Source organism: Lycium ferocissimum, chromosome 9, assembly GCF_029784015.1.
Source record: "Lycium ferocissimum isolate CSIRO_LF1 chromosome 9, AGI_CSIRO_Lferr_CH_V1, whole genome shotgun sequence".
NCBI lineage: Eukaryota > Viridiplantae > Streptophyta > Magnoliopsida > Solanales > Solanaceae > Lycium > Lycium ferocissimum.
Genome location: NC_081350.1, coordinates 70485833 through 70508366, shown reverse-complemented (window position 1 = coordinate 70508366; position 22534 = coordinate 70485833). Strand labels below are relative to the sequence as shown.

Here is a 22534-nt window from a genome sequence, read left to right as displayed (position 1 = left end):
ATGGAACTGATCCAAAAGATCGTCGATGACGTATATGATATAGCGCTCGATATTATGATGATAATCTTGAAGTTTAAATCTGTCATGATACAAATAAAGAAATGATTGGCCAAAAATCAAAGGATGCAATCGAGTATTAATGACTTCATATTAAAAGAAAAAAACGTGAAGCCTTTGGATTTGTAATCCAAACACCTGAAAGTGAAAAGCCAGTGGGGTACATTAGATATACTGCGAAAGTGAAACGATGAAAATAAAGTCGTTAAAAATAAATAACGACATAAGGCACTAAGGTTTTCTTTTTGCAAAGGCCTGGCATTGGTTACATGGAGACATATTCTCCTGTGATGGATGCAATTACTTCAGAGATCTTAATTAGTCTGACAATATGAAAACTCGATATGCATATAATGAATTGTTGTCCTTACTAATATTGCTATCTAGACAACCAAATCTTTATGAAAATCCCTGAAGGATTTGAAGTGCCTGAAGCATAGAATAGTTCTCGGGGAACTAGTTCAATAAAGTTTAGTAAGTCCTTATAAGGATTGAAAAATAAAATCAGCGGATGTGGTATAACTGCCTTAGCGAGTAAATACTGCAAGAAGGGTGCAAAAGTGACCCAATTTGCCCTTGCGTTCCTATAAAGAGGTGTGGATCTAAAGTGGTTATGATTATCGTGTATGACTGAAATATTATTGAAACTCTTAAGAGAGTTTACAAAAGGCAGCAGATTTTCTATTGAATGATTTAAGATGAATGGCTTTGAAAAGACAAGTTTTCTTGGCCTACAAATCTATCATTTGACAAATAGAATATTTGTCTATCAGTCAAGTTACACATAGAAAAGGTTATTCCATTAAATACCCCTATGGTTGTGAACTCACTTGATATAAATAAAGATTCATTTAGACCTCATGAAAATGATGAAATATTCTTTAGTGCAATAGGTGCACTTTAAGATCTTGCTAATACTATGATTATGAAATAACATATTCTATTAATGTGCAGGCAAAATATAACTCCTATGCTGCAAATATATGTAAAGAAAATCAAATATTGATGTGATTTTGGTTATTCTAACAAATATTGTCAAGGTCTTATTATTTATACAAAGGCAAGATATTTGTATGATTTGCATGGAGTTTGTATGATCTCAGATAATTACTCATTTGCATGCGGGTGTCTCCCATGTTATGTTGTTCTATAAGTCAGTTAATGATTGCTAATTGGGCAAGTCACTCAAAGATACTAGTGACTCTGATGCAAGCCGAGAATGTGTATGGTTGATGAGATCAATAACACAACACATTTAAGAAGGAACTGTGTGGTCTCTCTTTGAAGACGAAGATCCAACAATTTTGAAAGATAAGGCTGCTTGAGATAGAATAAAACACATTTCTCCAGAATTCTTTTTCACACATAATGCTCAGCAGAATGATGAAATTGATGCTCAACAAATTCGATCAAGTGATAATTTGACGGATTTATCGACATTCAAAAAGTTGGTCCGCATGATTGGAACATGCCTTTACCGAGATATAATTTGGGGGAGTAAAATACGCGCTGCACTCTTTTTTCCTTAACCAAGGTTTTGGCCCACTGGGTTTTCCTGGTAAGATTTTTAATGAGGCAGCAAACATTGCGTATTATAAATAACTATGTATAATTTTTCTTCCACTAGATTTTTCTTTTACATGGACATCCAAGGAGAAGTGTTATGAAATGATAGTGGATGCCCATGTAGGGGCCACACCACTGTAGCATGTATGTTTCCCTAAGTTTTGTAGGCTTATAAATAGGCGTAGCCTTAGATGTAATATAAATATATACCACTCAAAAAGGGAAAGAAAGTTTATTACTACTTTCTCTTTCTCTCACATTCTCTCTCTGTCTCTCTCCCATCTTGCTACAACTTTTATTATATTGTTTTTAATTTATAACAAGGGCCCGTTTGTCCATTAGAATTATTCACCTTTTTTTTGGAATATTTTTTTATTTTTTTCACTTTACGGCGTTTGGCCATAAAAATTTCAGGAATTTGGAAAACAACCAAAACTTGTTTTTCATTGTTTTTTTCCACTTTGTTTCACTTTCAGTACATTCAAACAACCATATATTCTTTGCAAAAACTATAACTAAACACAACTCCAACTTTAACTCCAACTCCAAAATACCAAATAAACTGAAAAATATTTAGTTTTCATGGCCAAACGCCTACTTAGAGTTGGAGTTGGAGTTGCGTTTGGCCATAATTTTTGCAAATAGTATTTTGTTGTTGAAATGTACTTTTGAACAAGGTTTTGATTGCGGAAAAACTGAAAAAGAAGGTTTTGGTTGTTTTTCAAATTTCAAATATTTGGAATTTTCATTGCCAAACACTAATATTTGAAAAAAGTGAAATAATTTTTCAGAAAAAAGTGAATAAATCTCTCTTGCCACACTTTTCCTAAACTAAATGTTATCTTATATATATATAAAAGCTCCAATACCTATTTGACATAGCCGCTTTTATACAATTTCATACTTTGGCAGCCTAAAAGCCCAAAAAAATAAAGATTTGCATTTATCTTCATTCTCAATTTTTTTGCTTTTATTATATTAATTAATTAGTTAGTTAAAAAAATACTCGACATTTCCTTTCCAGGTAGTTGCGTCTGATTTTCAAATGTTGTCTCCCAACAGTTTTGCTTTTCTCGCTCCTGAGTTATTATTTAGTTAATTCCCATCTAATCCTAGATCACAAATCCACGCCCCTTTCATTCATACAATGCCATTATTGAATTTTTTACTTTCATCTTCATCCATTTCTAATTCCATTACCTCTAATACTGTCATTTCCACGTTCCTTTATCAGTACTTTGTTACTTTTATAATAAATTCTTTCACATTACTTTGCCTTTTATCAGTGCTTTTTTACTTTTATATTAAATTCTTCCACATTGCTTTGCCTATACGCTGCCATTTCCTGTGTCATTTACTGAGAATCAGTACGTATTTTTTTGCTTTTTATTTAACCTAATTATTAATATAAAATGTTGTTTCAGACAGTGTTTTTGGAGAAGCAGTAGGCTTTTTGAGGTGTTTAGAATTTCCAGTAAAGAAGGTAACAAAGTTGATGAATTACATTTGTAGTTTAATTATCTTTTTTGGGATCATTGACACTATTATTTACATGAGTTTTGTTTTCTGTATATGTACTCTTGTGTATTGATTTTCCTCTTGTGTATTGATTTTGAACAGTATTACGGCTTTCATTTTTAGGTATGATCATTCTCTGGCGTACATATATAGTGTCACTCTAGCATTTTCTTTTTCTCTTCAATTTCCTTATTAGCTATATGAATGATGAGAGAAACTAATGATGGGAAAGAACCTGTTTTAATCTCTTGATTTTGCTGAAGCATCAAAATTTTGCTAAAAAATTAAAGAAGAAAAAATGACAATTTGATTGCTGCTGAGAGAGCGCTTTTTTTTTTTTTTAAGTTGAAATTTTTGTAAAGAGAAAAAAACATGTTGAATAGGGGAGAATTTTTGATACTATAATAAACATTTGAAGAATGGGCTTACATTTTCACACGTACCTTTGCAACGTTTACTAATTGAAAATTATTCTTCAATGTGTTTATGAAGACAAATGTGTAGTAACTCCAAAGTTAGAATAAAATTCAAGAAATGTTTCTCAACACAACGTAAATTCTGAAATGAAGACTTGACACTAACTTTTCAATGGCCTTAAGAAAGTTGTTGTGCACAATACAAGTGAGATCGATCGATATTTATAATATTTTAATTAGGACTAATAGGCAAAATAACTGTTACATATTCTCTCCTCAAGGACTCCACCATTGAGCAAGTACAAACGTAATTAATGCCTTAATCCATATCTAGTTTTCTGTCTTAAGCATTTTTTCTAGAATTTTTTATGTATATTACTTATATATTCGTTTTTGTTTTGTTTTTGGTATTATAATAATTTAATCTCTCATTTTTCTACTAAATTTTCGGAAAGATCATTTCATAAATTTGTTGGAGGTGTATAGAATACGCCGCAAAGACGAAGAATCCATTCTTTTTATGTATACAAATATATAGGGGAAAAAATTGATTAATTAATACTTTTATATCATTCATTATCTTTTAATTTAAGTTGGAATATCTTCAACATATATGATTTTTTACGAGAATATGGCTTTTGTTATTTTTAATATTAACTTTAGTTGAAATATTTTTGATATTTTTATTTTTTATAACAATGTGCCGTTTGTTATTTTTAATGTTCAAATACTGGAGAAGGATCATTCGCAATTCAATGAGGTCATTCATGACCATGCAAAGCTCGGGTAAATTAACTAGTATCTAAATATATCTGATCAGATTATTACTTATTCTTGTTCAAAATAAGCCCCACTTAGCCTTTTGCACACCCATTAGAGAAATACTCCCTCCACATAAAAAAGAGCGTACACTTAACCATTTGCACACTCCTTAAGAAAACACTAACTCCTAGACAAAAGTAGGTAATTTGACTAAATTGTTTCTAATTAAATAATTGGATTTGATCACATAGCACTTAATAGGTGCAAATATGAAAAAATAAGGTTAATTATTTTTTGATTTGATAAGTGGACATTCTTTTTTACCCAAGAAAAAAGGCTAAGTGAACACTCTTTTTGATCTTGAGGGAGTATTATTTTCTTGCTATCTTGATAAACTGTCCTAAATTAAATACTACCTAATTAATATAATTTCTTGATTACAATAAAATTCACTTATCGAAATAGAGATAAGTTTGAAAGAAAATAATTAATTCCTTCTTGATTATATAAGTGGACAATTATTTTTTAACTAGAATAAAAACGCTCAATGAACACTTATTACGACTCGAAGGAAGTAGCATTTATTATTTATAAATATAATATATATCCCTTAAACACTGTCATTCCAAAGGAGTAGCGTGCACTTATCTGTCATGTGTACTGGTGTTTTTTTTTTTTTTTTTTCAAACTATGTCTAATACTCTATTAATTATTTCTTTGAACTTGACTATATAGCATCTGTCCCTTAAACATTGTCATTCCAAAAAGGTAGTGTACACCTACCTATCATGTGTAGTTTTTATCCACGTGACATTTCTTAAAAATAAAGTATATTTTTATGCCTTTCTAAATTTACTAATTTTTTAAATCATCCTTTTTGGGTCAATTTATAAAAGAACTTAGTTGGTAATTCATTATTTAGGCTATTCTTTTTTTATTTTTTATTTTATTTTTTATGTTAACAAGAAAATGGAGTTTCAAACAACTTTTTTTTACAAATTTGAGCCAAGAAAATACACAACTAAAATAAATAGTTGTTGCATCTACAAAGAGATATTAAAATAAATAGACAAAGTAAATATTTTGGCTAAAATCTTTTATTTGGATAAACATAACGGAGCTCTAACCAAAGACATATCTTTTTCATGTATCGACGTGAAAAGGATACATAGTTGAAATAAAAAATCATTAAATTTAAAAAATAAATAAAAAATAAGTACACAATTTCAACTCCATATGTAGAGGTAGACTGAAGAAGTATTGGGAGAGGTGATCAAGCAGGACATGACAAGTCTTCAACTTACAGATCAGAGGACATGACGCTAGATAGGAGGGTGTAGAGATCGAGGATTAGGATAGAAGGCTAGTGGTAGGACCAATATTATTCTCCTTCCTAGTAGGATAAGCATTATTTTCGTCATTTTACTTAGTATTCTTAGTTTTGCCCTACAGTTTCTTGTCCTTGATTTTCTGCTACTATCTGTTATTTCTTGTACTTCGAGTATTTTATTTATCTATTCCTTTTTTCAAATTGTTTATCATGGTCTTTGCTTTTGCACTATTTCATTTTCATACTACTTTGAATTACTTGTCCTTATCTAACCTTTTTCTACCATGCTTTCTCTTGAGCCGAGGGTCTTTTGAAAATAGTCTCCCTACATTGTAGGGGTAAGGTCTGCGTACACTTTTGTCACGCCCCGAACTCAGGGCACGAACGTAACGGGCACCGGTGCACGATCGTACGTGACCGAGCGAACCAACCGTCGTCGAATCAACATGTGATATCAAAACATAACTAAATGTGGAAACAACTAAACACATGCTGATATACTAAAGGTCTGACTGAAATCATAATGCGGAAATACTTAGACAATTTGAAATATCTGAATGTAGCCAACATAGCTAAACCAAAACAACTGAACAACTACCAACAAGGCTAACATAATAAATATTTGACTGTCTGGACTGTGTCTATGAAGCCTCTAATGAATACAAAATGGTATCTGTCTAGAAAGCTGTAAGAACTGCATGACTGATATCGCCCCGAAGGAAACTGGGGCTCACCAAAGTAGCTGATACGAACGCTCTTAAGTAACTGAATCGTCAACCTATATGTCGTTTCCTGTAATCGCTCTAATCCAACGAACTAAACTGCTTTTCTGACGTAGAACACCAAACCTCTAGCTTTGAATCACTTGGGAAGGATTTACCTTGGAAATCCTTGACGTGGAAGAATGAGGAGAGGAGGAAAACGGCTGCTTAGGGCTTTCAAACGAAGTTGTAATGTCTAATAGCTAAAATTTCGTGTTAAGTATTGAATTTATAGCATGGGTCATTTTGGACCCCCTGGCTCGCCGAGCGCGGTCTATGGCTTGCCCCTACCTCGCTTTGGGCCTCGCTCGGCGAGCTCCCGTGTCCATTTTACACTTAGACAATTTTCTTGATGTTTTTCCACTTTTGGACCCCTACCTCGCCAAGAGCGGTCCAAGGCGAGCTCTTGCCTCGCTTTGGGCCTCGCTCGGCGAGCTCTCTTGTCAATTTTACATCAAGTCGACATCATTTAGTAAAATGGGCATAGCTCCTAGCACAGAGCTCTGTTCGGGCTCCACAATATACCATTGGAAAGCTATTTTAAGGGGCTACAACTTTCATGTTTTACGTTTTCTCCAATTATTAACATATGTTCACCAAATCTTGCTGGAAGGAAGACCTATAGAAAACTTAGCCAATTCTATCGAATCTGAGCACGCCTCTATTAGCCATTTTGAGATGATCACAACTCCTTGATCCAAACTCCGATTGGCCTGATCCTTATATGCCTAGAAAGGTATTTCTATGTACTACAACTTTCATTTAGGAACCTTTTCCAAATTCCCAACGAATAAAGGTGTTATGGTTGCCTAAAGTAGGCCCCTCAACCACTTTCGCAAAACGTTCAAACCTTCAAATTTCCTCTGAAACTTTAACGATACGAGTCTAACCTTTATTTTAAGATACGAGGTGTTACAATATCTCCCCTTTGGCATCATTCGTCCTCGAATGATGGGTTCTGGTTAACTAGGCTGACGGAAACACGTGTTCACCACTGTAATGAACACCTAAATGCTAATAAACTGAAAGGGATTGCTAAACTGAATCGCTTATTGAACTAAATAGCTATTGAACTGGCTGAATGAGACTCACTGAGTGACTACTAAGCTAACTGAATATTGGAAACATAGAACTATAGAGTAAAATCTAAATGGGAAGATAAATTACCTTCAATATTTTCTGCTGACTCTTTAAAGAGATGGGGATATCTGGACTTCATGTCCTCTTCGGCTTCCCACGTAGCCTTTTCAACTTTCTAACTTCTCCACAAAACCTTTACTGAGGCTACCTCCTTAGTTCTCAACTTGCGAACCTCGCAATCCAGGATTGCTACCGGGACTTCCTCGAAAGTCAAACCATCTTTAACTGTTATGCTATCAGTCGGGATAACCAACGACGGGTCTCCCACACACTTTCTCAACATGGACACATGAAACACTGGGTGCACAGAAATCAAGTCCTGTGGCAACTCCAACTCATAAGCCACTAGACCAACCCTTCTCAGGATTCTATATGGTCCAATATATCTAGGACTAAGCTTTCCTTTCTTCCCGAATCTCATAACACCCTTCATAGGTGAAACTTTGAGGAAAACCCAATCATTAACTTCAAATTCTAGATCTCTCCCTCACATCTGTGTAAGACTTCTGGCGACTCTGAGCCGTTTTCAAACGCTCTTGAATTAACTTGACCTTCTCCATAGCCTGATAGACCAAATCTGGTCCTAACAACTCTGCTTCACCGACTTCGAACCAACTAATCGGTGATCTACACCTTCGCCCGTGAAGAGCTTCAAACGGTGCTATCCCAATGCTAGCATGATAACTGTTATTATAAGCAAACTCAATAAGGGGTAGGTGATCATCCCAACTACCTTTAAAATCAAGGACACAAGCTCTCAACATGTCCTCAAGGGTCTGAATGGTACGCTCTGCCTGACCATCTGTCTGAGGATGAAAAGCTGTGCTGAGGTTCACCTTGGTACCCAATCCTTTCTGAAAGGATTTCCAGAAGTTCGCTGTGAACTGAGCACCACGATCTGAAATAATAGACACTGGGGTCCCATGCAATCTGACAATTTCATTAACATACAACTTGGCGTAATCTTCTGCTGAATCTGTGGTCTTGACTGGCAAAAAGTGTGCCGACTTAGTAAGCCGGTCAACGATCACCCAAATAGAGTTATGTTTCCTAGCTGAACGAGGTAGTCCTGATACAAAACTCATATTGATATTTTCCCATTTCCAGACAGGAATATTAATATTTTGAGCCAAGCCACCAGGTCTCTGTGTTCAGCTTTCACTTGCTGATAATTTGAACACTTAGCCACAAAATCTGCTACATTCTTCTTCATATCATTCCACCAATAAATCTCCTTAAGATCGAGATGCATCTTAGTGGAACCTGGATGAATAGAGTATCTGGAATGGTGAGCTTCTGACATAATCCGCTCCCTGAGTCCATCTATATTTGGAACGCATAACCTGCCTCGGTATCTCAATGTACCGTCATCTCCCCCTTGTTCAAAAGCCGTCGTCTTATGCTTATGAATCCCTTCTTTCAGCTGCAACAAGTAGGGATCCCTATACTGCTTCTCTTTAACTTCAATGACTAAGGAGGAAAGGGCTTTATTCTGAACAACTACACTGCCATCCTCAGAGTCTAAAAGCCGAACTCTAAGACTGGCTAGTGGTGTCCTTCCTTGGTCATGCCTCTCTTGTCTGCATCATCATGAGCTAAACTTCCCATGGAACGCTAACTAAGTGCATCGGCCACTACATTCGCTTTCCCTGGATGATAGAGAATATCCACATCATAGTCCTTAAGCAATTCGAGCCATCTTCTCTGCCTAAGATTCAATTCTCTTTGCTTGAAGATATAATGCAGGCTTTTATGGTCCTTGAAAATATCCACATGCACTCCATATAAGAAGTGACGCCAAATTTTGAGTGCAAAAACCACAGCTGCCAGTTCTAGATCACGAGTCGGATAATTCTTTTCATGAACCTTAAGCTGTCTAGATGCATAGGCCACAACTTTTCCATGCTGCATTAGAACACATCCGAGACCAACTCCTGAAGCATCACAATAGACAACGAACCCTTCGGTTCCTTCTGGTAGTGTTAAAACTGGAGCAGAAGTCAATCTCTTCTTCAACTCTTCGAAACTTTGCTCACAAGCATCTGACCATTGGAATTTGACTTTCTTCTGAGTCAACTTTGTCAATGGAGCTGAGATAGAGGAAAATCCCTCAACAAAATGCCTATAATAACTTGCCAGACCCAAGAAACTTCTGATGTCTGATGCTGAGGTGGGTCTGGGCCAGTTCTTAACAACGTCAATTTTCTGAAAGTCCACCTTAACACCTTTACCTGAAATCACATAGCCTAAGAATGCCACTGACTTAAGCCAAAACTCACACTTTGAGAATTTTGCAAAAAGCTCATGATCCTTAAGTGTCTGCAACACTATTCTGAGATGTTCTGCATGATCTGTCTCACTACGGGAATACACCAATATGTCATCAATAAACACAATGACGAATAAATCGAGATAAGGCTTGAAGACTCTGTTCATAAGATCTATGAAAGCTGCTAGTGCATTCATCAATCCAAACGACATGACAAGAAATTTGAAATGACCATAGTGAGTTCTGAAAGCGGTTTTCAGAATATCGACTTCCTTAACCTTCAACTGATGATAGCCTGATCTAAGGTCGATCTTGGAATAACACTGAGCACCCTGAAGTTGATCAAATAAGTCGTCGATTCTGGGAGGAGGGTACTTGTTCTTAACGGTGACCTTATTCCACTAGCGGTAATCTATACACATACGCAAGCGTCCATCCTTCTTTCGGACAAACAAGACCGGTACGCCCCAAGGTGAGACACTTGGCCTTATAAATCCGTTATTAAGAAGATCCTTCAACTGAACTTTCAATTCTTTTAACTCTGCTGGGGCCATCCTATATGGCGGGATAGATATCGGCTTAGTGCCGGGAAGTAGATTAATCCCAAAGTCAATTTCCCTATCAGGAGGACTCTGGGTAGATTATCTGGAAAGACTTCTGGAAACTCACTGGCAACTGGTACTGACTGAAGAGCTGGAGTCTGGGCATCTGCGTCCCTGACTAGAACTAAGTGGTAGATATACCCCTTGGAAATCATCCTTCTGGCTCTAAGGTAGGAAATAAATCTACCGCTGGGTGTTACTGAATTAGCCTTCCATTCTATAAGTTCATCGGGAAAATCAAAGGTTACTGTTTTGGTTCTACAACCCACCGAGGCATAACAGGACTCTAACCAATCCATACCCATGATTACGTCAAAGTCTACCATCTCTAATTCTATTAAGTCTGCTATGGTGCTACGGTGGTAGATTAGCACTGGACAACCCCTGTAGATACGTCTAGCTATAACTGATTCCCCAACAGGTGTGGATACTTCGAAAGGTTCATGCAACTTTTTGGGTTCTATCCCAAATTTCTTGGCAATATACGGAGTTACATAAGATAGAGTGGATCCTGGGTCCATAAGAGCAAATACATCAAAGGTGAAGACTGTTAGCATACCTGTGACAACATCTCCACGAGCCTCTATATCTTGGCGACACGACAAAGCATAAAGACGGCTTCGACCACCGCCCGTACACGGACCTGTCGCCCCACGCCCTGTTTGGGCTTGGGAATTTTGGAGAGCTGTTGAATTTGTGGACTGAGCTACATTACTGTTACCTCCGGTATTCTATCTTGCTGACAGACAATCCCGCACAAAATGACCTGGCTGACCACACCCAAAATAGCCATCCATGCCCGAACGACATACTCCTGAATGTCTCTTACCACAAGTGTTGCAAGTAGGGTGTTGAAAACCACGATCGGTCACGCTGGCCTGTGACTGTGAGCCTGCCGTTCCGAAGTTTCGGCCTTTCTGGTTAAACTTGGACCTCTGAGATGGAGCACTAGCTGTAGAGGGAGCAGGTCCTGATGACCTATTCTTAAAGAACTGACGGTTGCCACCTCCCTGACTGAAATTACCAGCAGACTTAGCCCTCTTGTTGAACTCTCTATCTTTTTGCTTCTGCAGGGCTTCTTCTTCCTTCAACCTTGTCTCGTTACCTTGCACAAATGCCAGTATCTTAGAAATTATCATCTTGTCATTCTGAGCAGCAGTATTGGCATCCCTGTGCAATTCGGGTTTAAGTTCAAGTACAAACCTTCTAACCATGGCCCTCATATCCGGAACCATGTGAGGAGCATGCCTGGATAATGACACAAACTTGAGATAATAGTCCTGAACAGTCATGTCATTCTGCCTTAGATTTTCAAACTCAGTGGCCTTGGCTTCCCTGACCTCAATTGGCATGAAATGCTCAATGAAAGCATCCGCAAATTCATCCCAAGTAGCAGAAGGTGCATCCTCCCCTCGGGACTGTTCCCATGTCTCATACCAAATATGGGCCACATCTTGCAGTTAGAAAGCTCTGAGTTCAGTTACCTCTGTATTAGTAGCATGGATCACACGAAAAACTTTCTGGAGTCTATCATTGAAATTCTGGGGGTCTTCCTCCTTCTTTGACCCTGTGAACACTGGTGGCTTCATCCGCATAAACTCCTGTGTCCTAGAACTGTTTGACCCACTACTAGCACCTGAGCTAGGGGCCATTTCCTGTCGCTGGGCCTAATTTGCCAAAATTTGAGTAAGTAGCTGAATAGCTTCTATAACGTCCGCGTCTGAAGTATTAGGAGGCACACCGTAGCATTAGCTGTAGCGCATCCGAGCCTGAGTATGCTCTTCTGTTGCTGCATTAACGGCAGCCCTCTGGCTAGTAGCCGTATTTCTCTTGTTGTACTTTCGTTTCGGAGCCATTTCTGAAATACAAGATTCGCACGAGTTAGAATGATTCCTAAAAGTACTGCTCTAACTGCACGAACTAGAGTATGAAAGAAGTGAAACAAATCCTGAATGTCTTGGTGGTCAACTATTTATATGTGTCTGGCCCTCACACATATAAAAGAGACCCCACTGGACATGGCTTCATAGACTCCCTAAGACACTTGAACCTAGGGCTCTGATACCAAGCTTTGTCACGCCTCGAACCTGGGCCTGGACGTAATACGGCACCCGGTGCCTGACTGCATGTGACCGAGCGAACCAACTGGCTGGCTGAATCAACATGTGATATCAAAACATAACTGAATGTGGAAACAACAAAACACATGCTGATATACTAAAGGTCTGACTGAAATCATAATGCGAAAATACTTAGACAATCTGAAATATCTGAACGTAGCCAACATAATAAATATTTGACTGTCTAGACTGTGTCTATGAAGCCTCTAATGAATACAAAAAGGTATCTGTCTAGAAAGCTGTTAGAACTGCATGGCTGATATCGCCCCAAAGGAAACTGGGGCTCACCAAAGTAGCTGATATAAACGCTCTTAAGTAGCTGGATCGTCAACCTATATGTCATTGCCTGTAATTGCTCTAATCCAACGAACTAAACTACTTTTTTGACGTAGAACACCAAACCTCTAGCTTTGAATCACTTGGGAAGGATTTACCTTGGAAATCCTTGACGTGGAAGAATGAGGAGAGGAGGAAAACGGATGCTTAGGGCTTTCGAACGAATTTGTAATGTCTAATAGCTAAGATTTTGTGTTAAGTGTTGAATTTATAGCATGGGTCATTTTGGACCCCCTGGCTCGCCGAGTGCGGTCTATGGCTTGCCCTTGCCTCGCTTTGGGCCTCGCTCGGCGAGCTCCCTTGTCCATTTTACACTTAGACAATTTTCTTGACCTTTTTCCACTTTTGGACCCCTGCCTCGCTGAGCGAGGTCCAAGGCGAGCTCTTGCCTCGCCTTGGGCCTCGCTCGGCGAGCTCCCCTGTCAATTTTACATCAGGTCAACAACATTTATTAAAATGGGCATAGCTCCTAGCACAGAGCTCTATTCGTGCTCCACAATATACCGTTGGAAAACTATTTTAAGGGGCTACAACTTTCATGTTTTACGTTTTCTCCAATTCTTAACAGATGTTCACTAAATCTTGCTGAGCACCCCTCCATTAGCCATTTTGAGACGATCATAACTCCTTGATCCAAACTCTGATTGGCCTGATCCTTATATGCCTAGAAAGGTATTTCTATGTACTACAACTTTCATTTAGGAACCTTTTCCAAATTCCCAACGAATCAAGGTGTTATGCTTGCCTAAAGTAGGGCTCTCAACCACTTTCGCAAAACGTTCAAACCTTCAAATTTCCTCTGAAACTCTAACGATACTAGTCTAACCTTTATTTTAAGATACGGGGTGTTACAACTTTACCCTCCTCTGACCCACATTGTGAGATTTCACTGGGTACGTTATTGTTGTTATTTCAGGTATACCATTTTATTTGGCTAAAATAATAGTGCTCTTAACCAAGTTTTTTATTGATTTGTCCCTCGAAAAGAAAAATCCACGATTGAAATAAATAGTTATTACATCTAAAGAAGAAATAACATCAAATACATATTTGCTACTCCATTATTTTAGTTATTTCTTTATCACGCAAAAATGGAGTTCCAAAAGCAAGTCTTTTTTTAATATAAAAAATTTGGCCCCAAAATAAAAAATATACATAACTTCCATCTTTTTTGGCGCCGAAATTGAAGAGCTTTTGCTTTTTTTACTTGCTTTGTTTTTCGGGAAAAGGACATTTTGTGTCCACTCAGCCAAACTAATTCCACATTTAACCATTGTTTGGGCTTAATCCCACCAGGAGTCCGGTCGGCCCAAATTAATTCCAAAAAATGGCCGGTCGGTCCAAAATAATGCCAAGGCTGGCCAGCCCAACAGTCCACACGCTTTTTTTTTTTTAAAGACTTTTTGTGGAGACTAAGTCGCTACTAAAGGGCTGCTACAACATATATACATATGTTGAAATTATATATATACTTTATATACAAGAATGCTACAGTTTATATACATATTCTGGAATTAATCATACATTTATTATACATAAACTATACGTTAATTATACATCTATTATACACATATTATACAATAATGATATGATATATTTTTTTTAACATTTACAATAGTGATACATATTATATACCACAATGATACGATTTCTATAATACATTTTTTATACGTATGGTACACTTTCTATATAAGACTGATACGGTTTATATACACATGCTGGAATTATATATACACTTTTTATACAAAAATGATACATATTATATACCAAAATGATACAATTTTCTATTCTATACAGGGCAGTTGTACTGTGCTGATACACATTATATACACAAATGATACATATTATATACAAAAATGATACATACCTTAGTGATTCATATTTTATGCAGTTTCTATACATTACAGCTAGGTACTGATACATATTTTATACACAAATGACACATATTATATATAAAAATCGCCTCAAACATTTTTGTGTTTGGGTTTTTATTTGAAAATTATCTTTTTTAAGTTTTGGCTAATGGATGGGATTTGTTTCATTGCTACATTTTGGGTTTGGGAATAATTGGACTAGAGGATGGGATTATTTATGGCCGAGCGGCCATATATGTCCTTTTCCCTTGTTTTTCACTGTGGAGTAGTGTGGAGCCTTTTGCTCTGTAGAAAGAAGTTTGCTCCTATTGAAACCACCTTTTCTATTTGGTGGAATACCTAATAACATCCTTAAAGTTGGCTCAGATTATTAAATCTCTCTTGCCACACTTTTCCTAATTGGCAGAATACTTAAATATATCTGCTCAGATTATTATCTTTTTCTAAGTTCTAACTATGTCTAAGCTTAATTACTTCTTTGAACTTGATTATTTATACTAGCATTTATCCCTTAAAGACTGTCATTCCCTGTCACGTGGGTAACATATATGTTCCACGTGATTAAATTGAGTTTAATAAATAAAAGGGCTAATTAACGATTATTGGTCATAATTTATGGGGTAATTTTTAAGACAATTAAGTAATTTCCCACTTTGATGGAAAGTGAGGAATTACGTGGCTATTTTATGATCGGAGGTGTCCATGTATGATAAAGTGGACGTGTTAAAGATGACCGGTCAGCGTGACACATGTCACATTGGATGATGTGCGCCACACATGCACGACATGAAGGTTGCATGGCCAATACACATCACCCATGCATAAAGAGTGTTATATTGCATGTATTACATGTGTCACACATGCATGAGGTGGTTTGCATGTGTGACATGTGTAACGTTGTGTCGTGCTTGCGTCAGCACCTGCGCTATCATCCTCCATCTGTAAATAGCTCTTTAAGACTTCATTGTTACATATCAAAGTAAACAATATCCTAGTTATATATATATATATATATCTACTCTATGTGTAACTGGAGTACAAAGTAGCCTTAAGAAACTGGTCCTCTCTCAACTGCAATTCATGGTTATTCCCATCAAATAGCGTGATAAAGGCGCAAAGGCAAAGGAGAGTAATCAGTTTTTCTGAAAGTTTAATCACTTTTGCTAAAGATATTCAAGAAAACATTACGGATTCAGGTATGTTTTCTTGATTAAATTAGTGTTATATCATGTCTTGTGAAAATCATTAAGTTCCACGGTCTATTGTCATGTCGGGTTTTCAATTAGATTGTTTATGTTTCGCAATCTATATAGCGAAAACCCTAACATGTGATATCAGAGCATGGTTAACGAACTAATTATTTTCCGTGCAATTAGTTTTCTAACCTAGTGAATTTTAATTATGTGATTGAGTTCGTTACGACATCGGATTAAGATTTTGGTCTGGAAAAAAACCAATTCATAATTAACCGTTTTGCTGGTACGGATTCAACAAATATGATATTTTTTTGAAATTATTATGTATTGTTTGTTAATCACCAAAGTGGTCGAATCTTAGTGACTCACCCTCCTTGAACACTACACTTTTCTTCACTTTTTTGCCTTTCTTTTCTCTCTCTTTTCACTTCTTCAACCTCGATGTGGTTTGCAACTAATATATCTTAACTATCTTTTTGAGCCACAATTTTTTTTTTCATTATGCTTATTTATTTATCTTCTATGTTTTTTCACGAGTATTTACAACGACAACATCGAGTCCTCAACTAAGTAACTCACACCACCCCCAACTTAGGCTTTAAGCCTCTTTTTCACACATGTTACTTCTTTTAGCCTCTTTTTCTTTAATTTTTTTTTTTAATAGTGTCAAGGAGGGAAGGAATGCAAAAGATGGAAATAGTTCAAACAAGGATATGGGTTTGTTAACGGCTAGTCAAGAAAAAAGGTCAAAGGCTCAAAAGGGGAAAACTAGTGATTATTTACATAACCGGGTAAGACTTATAAGGTAAAGTGACTAAATTATACAAAGAAGCTTACGATCATTTCAACAACCAAACTATCCTAAGCATTCAAGCATGAAAAACCGGGCAAGTTCTAGATTACAAATGCAGAGCATGAACACAACTAACAACTCACACACACAATGGCATAAGGACCTTTTGTTAATGCAAATACAACCCCCTAGCGATCATTCATTATCCACAATACCCTAATAACTACGATGTCAGAGAAAGAACCAATCATGTCAATTACTAGCAGTTCCTAAGTATGCATCATCCAAATTTTTTAGGGGTTCACAAATTTCAACCAATTATACAGACATGTCATAAGTTCAAAATCACTACCATCTAAGTCATCACTATTTTACTCTATCTAAGCAACAACCTAAACATGCCAGTTTCAACAGAAGTAAACCCCTCAGGAAAAGAACTCTAGTAAAGAAAAGCCGAGGGTTCCTAAACACATATATACAAATATACAGCTCCAATAGACCCACCCCCAACTAAAAAACTATGCGCTGTCCCTAGTGCATCAAAATAAGCATAAGTGGGGTAAGGGGTACCTGGGCGCACTAGGTGCTGTGATCATCTCGGGGGCCGTGCCCTCCACGACGAGTTGCGATCGGCCCTCGGTAGTAGTAGTCTCCTCAGCAGCAGGGACATCCGCCGATGGACGACTAGTAGAAGTACCAATAGGATCAAGGTAATTCTCAAGCAGAGAATTATGCACTGCGATCTGGAACCCCTGATCCTCCTGAGGGCATAAATTCTGAGTCACCTCTGCTAGGTCCTCAGCGGATGGGTCCATATCTTTCTATTTCCTCTTTCCTTTCTAGACTGTGGACACGTCCTCATCATCATAATCTAACAAGTTCTCCACCCGGAACAATTCGTCCAAATCAACATCTGTCGTTGGAGCGGGATCCTCCAACACAACCTGCTCTCGCACTTTAAGCACCTCCACCTCTGCTTTTAACTTGGCAAGCTCCGCCCATAGTGATCCCAAATCACCTCCGAGCGCTGCCCTCTCTGCCTCAACCAATCTCATCTCAAACCCATCAATCCTAGTGCGGAGAATGACTTCTTTAATGGGCAAATTTCATTCCATTACTTGAATCTTGTTTGTGTAATATTCATTGTCCAAGTTTTGGAATGGATTACTACACACTTAGAGATTCGATACATAACATGTAATTGAAGAGAGGGTTAAAAATTTGCTCATTAAAGTGTTCCAATCTTCTCTTCCAAAGTGTTGGTGATGAAACCCTAGCTCTCCAAGCTTAAAAATGGCCAAAGATGAAAAGTAATTTACCCCAAGTCTAGCTTTTATAATTCCCAACTTTTCCAATCAAAATAAAACCAAAACAACCTCATATTTTCAGATTAACAAAACTGTCCAGTTTTTGCACTTCTAGCCATTTTTTGCATTTCTTCAATTTGACCTCTTTTTCTTCTTTTTTCTCTTGGTTTCTTTTGGTCACCCTAAATCACATAAAACCTGTAAAATTGAAGTAAACGATATTAAATACACTATTTTCTCAATCAAACATAGCAAGAATATTATATGAAAGAAGAGATAAGTTGGTAAAATACCAACTTATCAAACTCCCAAACTTAAACTATTGCTTGTCCTCAAGCAATTCAAAACATACAATCTCCTTCCAAGGAATCAACTTAATAGCACACCAAAGATCATATCAAGTCAAAAAGTCTACTTTAAGCACAAACACATGACTTCGATTGGTACCAACAATTAATCCAAAGCATATGATCACCAACAAAATCTCAAAAACTCAATTTTTATTTCAAGTGATCAAACACCAAGAGTGATCAAAGACTAAGTTAATCAAAGCAAAAATCAAGTCATGACTCTAAAGCTTCAAAATTTGCCTCATTATCACAAAATAACTTTCTTTTGCTCATTCCTCTCAATTGAAAAATTGAACAAATTTACAACTTAAATTCTCACGTGCCCTCATACTTAAGAGAGAATCCCACACATAAAAAATTCAATTCAACATACAATGGGATATCAAATGGAAAGAATTAACTCTCTCTCGCGCAAAGATGTTCAAATGCACACAAGTAGTACCATAGGCTTTCCCTTCATGTAGTTCTCCACTAATGTAGACACACTTGGTTCAAAATCAATTAGGACTTAAAGGGTTGTAATGTAGGCTTTTGGTTAAGGTAGGGCACAATTTGGATAAGAGTGACTCAAAACCTCCCTAAGCACTACAATTTTCAACAATCAAAGCACACATCCTTTAAAACTTTTCCACCCTTTTCTTTATCTTTTCATTTCACCAACTAGTCTTCCCTTTATTCACAACTTTTATTCTTCCTCTCCTTTTTTTCTTTCTTTTGTTCATTTTCAAGCTAACAAGGAAGGTTCCATTTTCTGTTTTTGTTAACCCTTTCACCTTTTATCCGACTTCCACATCACAACTTTTTCAATCATCACCCCCAAACTTAGGCTTTTAGCCTATGTTTACACTTTCAAAGCACTTAGGGAGGTAGGATGCCAAAAGATAGATCAATAAAGAACAAAAGGTTAAAGCTTATAACATGGTTGCCAAAGAAATGGTTAAAGACTCAAAAGGGGTTGACTAGGGAAAATATGCAAGGATAGGAAATTTAAGGCACAAATACAGTTCAAGGAAAGCCTAACATCATTTTTCAAACCAAGTGTAGTCTAGGAGTTAGCCTCGAAACTCATTCCGAGAAAGTTCTAGACCACAAATAATGCAAAAGAACCCACAAAAACCTCACCACAGATGGCACATGATAATCCAAGTAGAATATATATCAAAAACCCAATTGAAAAAAATGTAACTCAAAGAAAATCACTTATAGTATAAAGAGACTATTTAGTGAACAAAAGATCCAAATATTGAATCTAAAAGTCACAACAAGAATCCTTACTCGATCATTTTTCTTTTTCAAATATCAAGAATTCATATGCCAAGGTTAAATAAGTTGGTACCAAGCAAGCCAAAAATTAGCCAAGGGACAAAAAATCACATCCCAACACCATTTTTACTCCTAAACTACCTAAAACTCACTTCTAGACCTAACCTACAAGGCTTATTTCCTTTAAGAAAGTGCCCAACTATTTGTCATAGGGACAAGTCGACTCAGAACTACCTAAAAACACCGGGTTCAAAAGACCTTGGCATCCTCGGAAAAAGAACCACGGCAAAGAAAAGCCAAGGATATTGCTAATACACGACAAAACATGGGCATACAAAAACAAACAAAAACTAAACAAAAAAATCATACTAATATAATTACGTTATTAAGAAAAATACTAGAATAAAGTCAATTTACCAAACTATTATCCAGCATGACATATCACACACCATCACAAAAGTATCTATCAAAATAAAGCTTCCCCCAACTTAAAATGTTACATTGTCCTCGATGTAACTATATGATTAAAGCAAAAGTTAAGAGAGACTCCCTGAAAAAAATGTGCTGCTTAGATACTCTCTTGTTTCTGCTTCTCCTTCAATTGTTTTGAAGTGCACTTGACCATTTGGTGTCAAAAGTACCTGAAAATGATATATACACATAAGCAAAGAGCAAGATTCAAGAATGTAAAACAATGTATAAAGTGTTTGGGCCAAAGAAACAACTAGGAATGGAAGAGAACAACCAAAGGTCCAGTTTGCAACAATTTCCAACTAAACTCAAAGTCCCCTTACAGTAACATCATCACTCTTAATTCAAGAAAACCATGCCCTTTAGTCTTAATTAAGAACATAGGTATATCTTCCCAAAGACCTAATGCAATACTAGCATAATAAACACTCCAATTCAATCTGGCATTCTTTCTCATGTATGTAAAGCAGTTCTATGAAGAGTGACACCATACAGGTAACAAAGATCAATTTATACAATCAACTACCCCAATTAATTCAAACAATTGGCTAAAATAAACTCGAAACATGGTAATCCAACGCAACGGCCTATCAAAGTATCAACTCGAGCGACATGACTAAGCAATCCACGACCTACCTGAATGCTCTAAATTTACTCCTAATAAACTTTTAATATCGCTTGGTTACTCAGACTTCACCAGCAAATTAATTTCCCTCTCAGACAATTTGTTGAACAGGTCGTGTGCATCACTTTACCCAAGCTTTTGATTGTAGTAAGACAATAGAATTACCCTCCCAATTTAATGGGAATTATAATTCAATCATCCTAGTTTCATCTCAATCAGCCAACAGCACCAGAATTTCACAATTTGAGCTCAACCTCCACATAAAAAGGACCGCAGGAAAAGAAAAAAAGAAAAGAGAGAAAATCTGCAAATAGGGAGAGTGGGGGAGAAAGATGATGAGGGGTAGGGCTACATATCGGTAGGTTCGGTTCGGGTTTCAAGGTTATCGATTCAAATTATTGGTTATCGGTTTGTAGACATGTTAAACCGTTAAAGAACCGTTAAGATACCGGTTAATGGGTTATCGGTTAGTCGGTTGTTGTTTGTTATTGGTTCAGTTATCGATTTAACTGTTAAGCTTTCACATAAAAAGTTTTCAAGAATAAAAAATCCATGCACGGTTTTGAACGAGAGCGAAATACAAAAACACAGAGACAAGAGTGAGAATTGAAAGTAATGTAGAAGATGTAAAAGAGACCCACTTCTTGTCTTTCCACGGTAAAGCAAAAGACCATGAAAACTTGAAAGTTTTAACATTAAAGCTAAATTTTGAAAATAAACTTTATAAGTTAATAGTACTTGTTTGCGGTTGTCAAAGAAGAGGCAAAAAAAGCACTCAAGCAAGACCAGAACATGATGAAATGCAAAACATAAAACCCCTTTGCTAATTTAGTACCCTTTTTTCTCACAAGCAATGTTTACTAGTCAAGTGAAATCACCGCTTGAGACTTGAGAGACTGTTTATGAAGTGGAAACCAAGTAACCCTAAATCTAGTCAAATGACTTTATATATGAAAGGGTAGAATTGTAATTAAATAAATGGTTATCGGGTTATCAGTTCACCCGTTAACAAAAATGGCCAAACCGTGACCTGACCTAATAAGTCAATAACCACAGGGTACCACCGAATACCTGGACCCCTAATCCATTAATTCAATAATCGGTTTGGGTTATTGGTTTAACCGTTAATATGCACAACCCTAATGAGAGGAGAGAAAGGTAGAAGGGAGGATAAGATAAAAAGAAGAAGAGAAGACAGGAAACACACCTGATAGTCGCGATGGTGTGAGCAATGATGTGAGAGGTTGTGTAGTTGAGTCCCTTTTTGTGTTTTGAGCGAAGGGGAAACAAAAAATTACAAATACAAAACGGACTATGTGCTATAAAGGTGTGTGGTGCAAAGGCTTTCATGCCTAATTTGACAAGAGCACCAAACACCCAGGCCTTCTGTTTTATCAGAATTTTATTTTACTCTCTTTTGTCTCCAAATGTGAGACTAATTTCCTACACCAAAAATATGCACTGCCTACTATTTATCACAGCTTTGCACTTGGCACATTTAGACATAGTTTTAAGCACATTTTGCACAAATTGTGCAATTGCAAAATGTGCCACATCTCAACTCCATAATATTTTCCAAAAATAATGAAACTTGGTAGACTAACGAAACAAAAAATTATCTTATTTTTTTTTTTTTTTTAAGAAAAAACAAGGAATTAGAATTTTGAAAACGATGGGTTGCTTCCTACCAAGCGCCGCACTTAACTTCGTGGCACGACGTATGTCAACCATACCACTTTTCCTTTCACTTGGAGGATATGAATTGTCTCCCCAACTTT

At 36.8% G+C, this 22534-nt stretch overlaps 1 long non-coding RNA gene across 1 annotated transcript; it reads right to left on the bottom strand.

Moving 5' to 3' along the window:
- Positions 1 to 20023: 20023 nt before the first annotated feature.
- LOC132029460 (uncharacterized) lies at positions 20024 to 22178 on the bottom strand. The gene is made up of 2 exons (XR_009407822.1): positions 21964 to 22178; positions 20024 to 20301 (listed from the first exon to the last, which is right to left on the bottom strand). It is a non-coding gene; the product is annotated as an uncharacterized LOC132029460 (long non-coding RNA).
- Between the last annotated feature and the right edge of the window lie 356 nt (positions 22179 to 22534).